The following is a 10,731-nucleotide window of genomic DNA, read 5'->3' on the forward strand; positions in this document are numbered from 1 at the left end:
CTTTACAAAAGGTGGGGCATTAGCAGCCTTGGAATAAGTTTTGCCGACTTGAACCTTTGGACAACAAAGTAAAACTGTATACTCCTCCACAGTAGGCACCAAGTCCACCCTCTCGAAGGTGAAACAACTATATGCTGGGTTCCAAAACTGAGCCATAGCCCAAAACAAGTACTTGTCCACCTTGATGTCGAGCAGCTAGGGTAAGTCGCCATAATTTTGATAGAACAGTTGCCTAGCCTTATCATTCCAATGGGCCTATATATCCCTCAATTTCTGGAACTCGTTTTGGGCCACATTGATACGAGTGAAGTCCCACAACTCCGATGTATGCCCCTCAGCTAGGCTATCCCCTTTCTCAAGTTGCAGCTTCTCTAACCATATACAGACAACCGCATTATCCTCTACTTTATCAAGGAATTCGCTCTCCATGACAAGCTTTCTAATTTAGTAACCGAACATAAATCGACACCTCTTTAATATGACATGCAATGCAAACATAACCACAACAAAACATAACAAGTTAGTATCAAAAAATAAAAATCAAAGCGAATAGAAAATAATCAAGCACCTGTCTAGGTAATCGCTAGGGTTCAACACAGCTTTATCTAGGGCGGGCTCTTAGAGTTCACTATATGTGGCTCGGTTCTAAGAAAAGGGTACTTGAACCAGCAGATTCTTCAACCCTCACCCATTATAGGCTCATATAGATCGAGTTCAGTTTAGGGGAATACATTTCCCTATGGCCATGCAGAGGTGAAAACCTCACAAAGACATAGGTACGAATGTATCCCGGAAGTAGTCCACTAGCCCATGCAGAGGTGAAAACCTTACGAAGGCATAGTTTCTCACTCCCACTTAAAAGGTGTGACTACAACGGTCATGCAAGATAATGCGAGAGGATATAAAAACTCAAAATGCAAAACACAAATAAAATGATAAAAACCATAAAACCCATGAAATGCAATGAAAGGATCATATGTTAAAAACCAAATTTTAAATTTTCGACAAAAAGACAGAAAAAAATCAATTTTACGGCTTGACTCTCTTATTATACCCAGTGGAGTCGCCAAGATGTCGAAACCATTTTTCAAGTTTGAAAAAAACGGGGATCGACTTTAAAAAACAAATATGGAATTGCCACTAATCTTTTTTGTTTAGGTGTGATCGGGTCACCTAATAAAACATTTTATTTTATTAAATGTCGATTTTGGCCTACAAAATTTGAGAAAACGGGTTCGGGAGTCGGTTACATACGAGGAAGGATTAGCACCCTCGTTATGTCCAGAATTGGTACCAAATTGATTAAACAATGTCCTGATGTCTAAAATTTTAAAAAAAAATTGAAATACAATTTCTTTTAAAACATTTGAATAACTAGAATTGGATTTTAAGTTTTACTCGTTCCAAAGAAATAAAATATCACATCCAGCACGTTAGGACACGATATTTTAAGCCTCCAAAAACTAAGATCATCTCATGATTCCCAATACACGCAATGAAATCTTAAAAGGGTATTCCGTTATTTGGGTAAACGGAAGAAAATTGAAACCCAGCACGTTAGGGCACGATTTTGTGAATTTCTAAACACGAAACATTGCCTTGTTTTGAGGAGTTTCCAAATAAGTAATTATGAAACCAGCTCGAAATACTTTTGTTTGGTTTATTTCAGGGTTAAAAACAATTGATGTTGGCGAAAATTTAGAATTTAAAATCATGATGCAACAAACATACAGACATATTAAGCATGAAATAAAAGTACATGGCAATAATATTACATGAATGAACAATAAGAAAAACATAAAGGAACAAATTAAGGTTCATGCAATGGTAACATATCATATGCCGTATAAATACAAACGTTCATAATCGAAAGCTAAGGAATTAGAAGCCAATTTAGAGGAAATTTCAAGCAAATTACACTAAAGAAATATCAAGTTTTAAAATAAAATAAAAAGAACCTAGGAAAAATTTGAAAGCATTACTATACCAATAATACAAAATTTTTAAAACAAATCATAGATATAAGAATTTAAAATAAAAAGGGGAAAAAATAATATATTAAATAGTAATATATAAACGAACTTTAAAATAAATATTATAAAGTAGATAATTTACATAAAAGTTTGAAGTAAACCAAGAAAAAAAATAATACATGAAATAGTAATGTATAAATGAAATTTCCAAAATAAATAATGTATATAAAAAAGGGTAAGTGATATACAAAATACATGTCAATTTAAACAAATAATATACATGAGATGGAAAAAAAGCTTAATATAAATAAAATATATGAAAATATTAATAATATATGAAAGTGTTTGAAAAAACAAATATATGTATATATATATCAAGGTACGAAAATAAATTTCATATAAATCCCTAAAGTATAAAATTATAAAAAAGAATTTTAAAATCAACAAATCATGTAATAAATCAATGTTGGAATATACAAAAGAAAATAAAAAACCTACTATATGTAATTAATTAAAATGGCACAAAATAACATGTTAAAATAATATATATAAAAAAACAATTATAAAGAATATAAAATGTAAATTAAAAACTTGATTGAAAAAAAAGTTAAAATTAAAAAGATAATTTGTAAATAAAAAACTGTGAGACTAAAATGCGAGGCGCATAAAGTAACGAGGACTAAAAAACAAATAAACTAAACGCCCAAAATGAAACATTTAAGCACAGACTGATTTGTAACGGAGCGCAAATTCCAGGGACAATTTAAAAGAATTAAAGAAAATATAAACATGGCTCGATTGAACGCTAGCGCGAATGAGGGTGACTGATTGCACAAGTTCCCCATTTTGAGCCAAACACCTGAGCTCCAAAAATTCAAATAGTGTCGTTTCATTTGCCATTTAAAAAAACCAAAAAACCATTGAATGGCATTCTACCCTTTTTTTTTTTAGTAAAACCTTAGCCCCTTTTCTATCGTTTCATCACCATGAGCAGTAGATAACATCGAATCCAACTCTATTTGGAGTCTTATCCTCCTAATCCTCATCTAAACTTTGATTTCAACGAAACAAACAAGGATTCGAAGGCCCTTATCAAGGTAAGTCCCTCCCCCTTTTACATATTTACATGAAAGATTTATGTGCAGGAACAAAGAAAAAGAAAAAAAACAAATCGAAAACCCAAAAAATAAACTTCAAATCACCTCTTAAGAACTGATTTTGGATTGCTTGGTATTTTAATCTGTGTGTTTATTCTCTTTTTTATTGCATTCGTAAAAAAAAGGTCCCTTTACAATATATTTTCAAAGGCTTTTATAACCTTTTTACAACCTATTTTTACACTTTGCAGGTACGTCCGTGGGTATATCACTGATGTGGCATGGTGGAGCAGCGCACGATGCAGAGGAAGCGCGCGATGTGCAGTGCCTGGAAATTGCCTTGGTTGTGATGGCTGAAGGTGTTGGCTGCTAGGTTTTTTGTTTTTGTTCTTATTATTTTTTTTTGGCTGTTGGGGTTTGCTTGGGGGTTTGGGTAATTGGGCTTAGGGTTTTGGTTTTGGTTTTGGGATTGGGCCCGTGCAGTATTTGGGCTGGTGTGGGTAGTGGTGTTGGACTGTTTTGGTCTTTATTTTTTTGTTTATTTGTTTGTTGGTCTTGGGCCGGGCAATTTTGGCCCATTAAAATAGTGGAAGGATAATAAGGTTTGTTTCTCAAACTCTAGAGTGCTAAGAAATGTTATTTATGAGATATCCCAAATATAAAACTCTTTACTCGAGTTTAGTTGATAACTTGAGTTATGGTTGTCACTTTGAGCACTAAGTTCACTAAACTTGGCTTTCATCTTCTCCACTTAATATTGGCATTATTAAGGTCATTTGTGGTAATTTACAACATTTCTAAGCTTCCTGTAAAATTTGGCTCCATTCAAGGGGTCATTTTGGGCTTGTTTGTGGCAAAATAGGACAAAATGAGCAAAACAAAGTAGTTGTATCCATTCGAGTCTCAAATGTGCTGATATCTCTGCTTAATACAATTTATTTTTACATTTTTTTGATGTTATACCAATACAAATCCCACTTATGCCAACACTAAGGTGCTTGGAAATCAAACAAACCTAAATCATTTCCAAACTTTGACCACCATTTCTAAACCTTAAAACATGCCAAATTATCACCCAAACATCACATAATTCAACTATATCTCATTATAGAACTTAAACATTCATCAAAATTCAAAATACCAATAAGCATGCAAGGTACAGTTTGAACCTCCAAACTAGTTTTCTATATACATTCACATGGTTCTAACCCTATGTACATGCCATTCTAAGAACCTAAATATAATATTCATATTCTTCAAGCTCTTGTTTAGTGATAAGATATGATTCTAGATGTCAACTTTGAGCGTTGCCTTCAAGAACGACTTTTTACCTACGCGCTAGAAAAGAATGCACTAAGTTATTGAATAACTTAGTCAGTACTCAAAGAATTCAAACTGAGATTTATTATTAATCAATTAAAGAATTAAGCATAATAACACATTATAAAAAATAAATTTGAAGTTTAAGAACTTGTCTAATAATTACAATAATCCAATATAATCCACTTACCGTAATAATATAGCCCATAGTATACTTGAAAGAACAAGAAGGATATATGAACTTTTCACTTAATACACTAGCACAAATGTGCTTAAAAACTCTAGAGCACCGAAGTGGTAATGTCACTGAAGTACCGAGGTACTATTACACTATGCACCATAGTGCCACTTTCACTTGCGCGTATTAATACCCCTAATGGTATGTCATCTATCCAACAAGTTTTAATCTTGTCTACATGGCAATGCTAATAACATGAACATCAATTTATTTCATTCATTCAAATTTATTTAACATTTTCTCATATTTTACAATTTAGTCCTTACTACTTAATATTCAAATACATATATTATCATCACTTTCACACTAGATGTCTTACTCTCAATTAATGCTTCTCTTGATCTCATTCACATTAATTACAAACATAACTAGGTATATCTTAAAATTATAAAATTATTATAACCATCTTTAACATATTTTATACTTAAATTTTTAGTATGGTAAGAAGGAATTCTAAAAGTACTTACTTATGTTGGCTTGATTTTGCTGCTTATGTTTTCTCCTACTTTCCTTTAATCTTTTGTTACTTGTTTTCCTTTATTTTTATCTCTTGTATCAACTTCCTTGTATTTATCTTCATTAACATATTAATAACATAAAATATAAATAATCATAACACTTGTCTAATAACACTTTCAGGCACAACTAATTAAAATAAACATGATATTATCATTAAATCATGAAGCTCTTATCTTGATGCCTTAGTTTCTCACACTAATTTATTTTTTCTCTTACTTCTATCATGTACATACAACTTTCTTTCTTGAAAACAACCTTCCTAACTTATTGAAAACTTGATTGTACTAAGGATTTATATTAAAACTATGGTTTCTCTCAAATGAAGAAAAAGGATGAAATTGCAAAAAAAAAAATTCTTCTTCTTTTTCCTATGAGTGGCATGTAAATGAAATAGGATGAGAGTTTCCCCATCTTTCTATTGAAATATCTCTTTAATTTAATAATATAATAACATAATTTAATATAAAAATCTATCTATAATAATTTATATTCAATGACTAGGATTAAGTCTCAATTTCTCGTGAAATTCAATAGCTATAAATAATGCGAACATTTTCCTAATTTTCTTATTTAATAATTCCATAATTATCATTTCCCAAAAATGATTTTTTTGCACTTTAAAATCTTTTCGATTCATCCTTTGTGTCACAATTCAATTTTAATAAAATTACACTTCTAATCCATCCACTTTTCCCACTGATTCAATTTTATCTTTTTATATTTTATATTTTAATTTTCATACTTTGACCTCTACACTTTTCACAACCTCAAATTAGTATCTCTCAGCGTATCAACATTTTCAACTTCACTAGATATCCATTTACTTTCTCTTATGTCACTAGTAAATCTCATTTTATCTACTCTGAAAAATCTATTTGTATTTTCTTGAAATAACACTTCCTACAACATGTCGTAAGTTGTAAATTCATCAAAAAAATATTCGTTATATTTATTACATGACAACGAGTTAATGCACTTGCAAATATTGGAATAGTTCAATTATGTCCTTGTTAAAAAATATATTGATTTTAAAATGATGACTATTAACCCAACATTTATGCAAAAAATTCTTTGATTAGAGCAAAGAATTAGTTCCTTTTTTAAAAATAACACTCAACAAAATTGGATTTAGAATTTTAATACAATTAAAGTGTAAATTTTTTATCATATTATAGGTAAATATTAAAAATTGTCACTATATTTTATTTTGATTAACATTTGTTATTATATTTTGAAAATATTTGTAAAATTACCACTCAAGTTTTATGTGAATGAAGTTTACAATAAAGGTTGAAAATTATTGAATTTTGTAACAAACTTTGAGTATCTTAATTAAAATTTACAACTCAATATTATTTTTAATGATTTAAAAATAAAATATAATAAATCTTTCAAATATTTAATTTTAATGGTTAACAAGAAGATACTTTATAAAATATTGGATATTAATAAATTAAATTATAATTCTATTTTATGAAATAAATACTTGAAAATTAACATATATAAAGAAGAAAAATAATTTTATTTTTATAAAATAATAATTTTATTCAATAATATATTAATTAATTTATGATTGTTAAATATTAAAATAAAATATAAAAGTATTTTTATTAAAATTTATCCTCAAATTATTTTAAATTGAAATTGAATAACAAATTAATAAAAAATCATACTTTAGTGGCAAATTTCAATAAACAAAAATAAAGTGGTTGTAACGCCCTGAATAATTTAATTTTGTTTCTGTGAAATTTGATACAAATGTGTATATGCTTTAGTGGTTAAATTTTTGGGGGTATGTATGAGATCTTGGGTTCAAGCCCCTCATTTGGAAAATTTTGGTTATTTTTTATTCTAGACTTATCCTTGGTGGATTGGGCTATATTTTATCTTTAGTAAACTCATATTAAAATAAACTTGTCGGTTTGAGTGGTAAAGGGGTTATTGCAATGGATGTCATGTGTTCAAATCCTTGTGAGAGTGATAATGTTAATTTTTGTTTTGGTTAGCTGAGAGTGTTTGAGTGGTCTTGAAATTCTGAGGTGTTCTGACGTCAATTTTTTTCTCTTTTTCCCCCTGTCGAAACCATCCCTCATTTAAAATTTTCAATTTTAATGAAAAATGGTGGAATCGACTTTTTGAAAAATGAAAATATGGAGTTGCTTGTTTTGGTGTGATCGGATCACCTAAGAATGAAGTCATAACCTTTTTAGTTTACTAAAACAAAGATTTTGGTCTACGAATTTTTGAGAAAACAGGTTGGGGAGTCAGTTACGCATGAGGAAGGATTAGCACCCTCATTACGCCCAAAATTGGTACCAAATCGATTAAATATTATCCTTGTGTCTAAATTAAAAGTTTTTGAAATGTGGTTCCTTTTATAACGTTCAAGTAATCCGATTTGGTTGCCAAAATTTCTTGTTTCGATGTCCGAAAGTATATAATTTGAGAATTACAGAAGGATACTCAACTATTTAGTCCAACGAAAAAAACGAAACCCAGCACAGTAGGGTACGATTCCTCGAATTTGATGTACGGTCTAATGAGGCTACTACGAAATATTTACTCATGGGTGGGGCAAGCTCTTCTATTCTGGTTCATGGTTTCTCTTGGCTATATAGTTCCAAATATTGACCATTGCCTTACTTTATAAAATACGTGTGAAAATTCTGAGGAGATATTCGATTATTTTGGACAAATGAAAAAGCGCAACCCAGCACGATAGGGCTCGATTCTCAAATCGTCGAACATTGAACATCGTCTTTGTTTTTAAGTATTTTTTTTAAAACATGAATGAAAAAGTAAAGGAATGTTCGATCATTTTGAGCAAACCAGAAACCACAACCCAGCACGATAGGGCATGATTCCCGAATTGTCAAACGCCTAATATTGCCTTCGTTTTAAAAATTTTTAGAAGATATGAATGGAATTTTGAAGGGAAGCCCAATTATTTTGAGCAAACGCAAAATTGCAACCCAACACGTTAGGGCACGATTCTGCGAATTGCTAAATATCGAACCTCGTCTTTATTTTGAGGAATTTTAAAAGGCGTGAGTGAAATTTTGAAGTGATATTCGATTATTTCGAGCAAACGCGGAATTGCAACCCAACACGTTAGGGCACGATTCCGTGAATTGCCAAACATCGAATCCCGTCTTCGATTTGAAGAATTTTTGAATGAATGATTATAAAGCTAGTTTAAGACGTATTAATTCAATTTGAAATAAGACGAAATCAATCATAAGATTCGGGTTTTATAGAAAAAACCATATTTCAAAAACTAAGATGGAAAATGATGATATGAGGTAATAGACATATACGAGATGTGATCAACTAACATATTAATAATTAAAATTAGCTAACCTAAAAGTGTAACCCGATTGCAATAATGCATGGAGAATAATTACTATGAAACAATGAATAAATGAATAATGCCACGATAATATGCATGGAAAATAAAATGATTAATACTAGATACGCAAGCAAGATGTAAATCGAAGACATAACATGGTATAAAACTATTTTTAAATGAAGACGAATAAATGGACACATAACATGTGGGTTGACAAATTTATACGAGAACTATGGGTAACTATATAGTTTTTGGAATAAATATTATAGAATGAAAGTTTAAATCAAATTGCATGTAGGCTATTCTAGACACAAATTTATTTAAAAAATTGACAAAGTACATGATAGTTTAAATAATATATAATACAAAAGAATAACAAAGATATACGACAAAACATAAATACACATAATATATTTATAAAACATATGTACATATAAATAGCTTTGAAAATAATCATTAAATTAATAATAATATATATAAAATCTTAGGTTGGTCTAAAAATTATATACTTACCTTTATATCAAAAGATTTAAATAAGAGGCTATATAACACACGAAAGTAATATAGAATGAAAAATATTGAAACATAATCATTTTATAATGACAAAGATGGAGTTTCCAAAACAATTTCATGTATATACATATATAAAGAAAATACTTGAATAAATCATAAAGCAAAAAGTATTTCAAAAAAAAAGAAAAATAAAAAAAACTATTAAAGTAATAAGTGTATTAGCATGTATACCTATGAATTTAAAAGCAAATACATGTAAAATAACATAGAAATGATAATATTTTAGGCTTAAATTAATTTTATAATAGATTACATAGTAGATTTAAGAACATGCTCACATACGTGGAAAACTATACGTACAAAAATACATAGATTTAGAGATACATAATGGATGAAGCATAGGCATCAATAAATATATATACATACTCGTAATAATAATTTAAAAGACATATTATATAGGATTATGTAAAAGAATATAAAAACAAATTTAAGAGGAAATACGAGTACAAAATTATATGAGATTAATAGTTTATACAAAGTGGAATTAGCTTTATTACAAAGTACCTATATATATATATGTAATTGTGTATGTATAAGAACATTTATATAATAAAAGAAAAAAAATAGTATGCAAAAATGTGAAAATATGATTACCAAAATTATAAAATAAAAAAAAAGTGATACCAATGATACAATTTATGCAAATAAATGAACATGAATAACAGAAGACTTCGTCACTTTCTTTTTCTTTTTGATGATAAAATAACAGAAGACTTGAGTTAATAAAAACAAGAAGAGCAGAGAATTAAAAAAAGAGAGAAGGGAAAATCACCTTCTTTTCGTCTATTCTTTTCTTTTGCTTTGCTATTGCGTATGTATCTCTTTCTATTTTCAAAAGGGGGAACCCCTCTTTACAATTGAAACAAAGGCTTTATAGCCGAAGAGAAAACCAAAAGGACAAAATAAAAAATCGAAATACAAATTTCATTCCTTTCTCTTTGCTGTTTTTTCGTTTGTTTGTATTTGCTGTGCGTTTGTATGTTTTTGTAGGTACGGGGCATGTGTACGAGGGCTGGGCACTGGCGCTGGAGGGTACGGAGACTGGGGCAATGTAGCTGCTGAGGCGCTGGCACCGTGCGGGGTCTAGAGGCTGCAGAGGGTTGCGGCGCAAACGAGGGAGGGATGACCTAGGGTTGCTGAAACCTTTTGGGCCATTTGGGCTCATTTTCAGTATTGGGCCATCAGAATTGGGCTAGAGGGACTGTTTTGGGTATTTGGGTTTGCAATAGGACATTATTGGCCATGTAATATTTGTTGGGTTTATAATTATATTTATTTATTTACTTGGTTTGTTTGTAACGAGCCCGGGCATATTTGGCCCTCTACAGCTGCCCCTCTTTGCTCATTGTCGTGTAACGAGAATAGAGTAAAGACTATAAATGGGCCAATTTTGCCTGGGCCTGCTGAGCTTCGACTTCTTGGTGCTTCTTTTCTTCAAGTAGCTTCAATATGCTCCATTGCAACTTCAGGGAGACATGGTTCGTGTGTTTTTATCCTGCTCTACTGCAACTTCAGAGAGATAAGGATTGTGACTTAGATTTTGCTCCACTACAACTTTAGGGAACTAGGGTGATGGCTTAAATCTGCTTCACTGCAACTTCAAGAAGCCAAGATTCGTTGTCTTCGATCTGCTCCATTGTAACTTCAGGGAAACAAGATCTA

At 30.4% G+C, this 10,731-nt stretch overlaps 1 long non-coding RNA gene across 1 annotated transcript; it reads left to right on the forward strand.

The window, feature by feature from the left end:
• Positions 1-2,764: 2,764 nt before the first annotated feature.
• Positions 2,765-3,741, forward strand: LOC107939075 (uncharacterized). The gene is made up of 2 exons (XR_001695043.2): positions 2,765-3,070; positions 3,322-3,741. It is a non-coding gene; the product is annotated as an uncharacterized lncRNA (long non-coding RNA).
• Positions 3,742-10,731: the final 6,990 nt, after the last annotated feature.

The sequence above is a fragment of the Gossypium hirsutum genome, chromosome A12 (assembly GCF_007990345.1).
Source record: "Gossypium hirsutum isolate 1008001.06 chromosome A12, Gossypium_hirsutum_v2.1, whole genome shotgun sequence".
Taxonomy (NCBI): domain Eukaryota; kingdom Viridiplantae; phylum Streptophyta; class Magnoliopsida; order Malvales; family Malvaceae; genus Gossypium; species Gossypium hirsutum.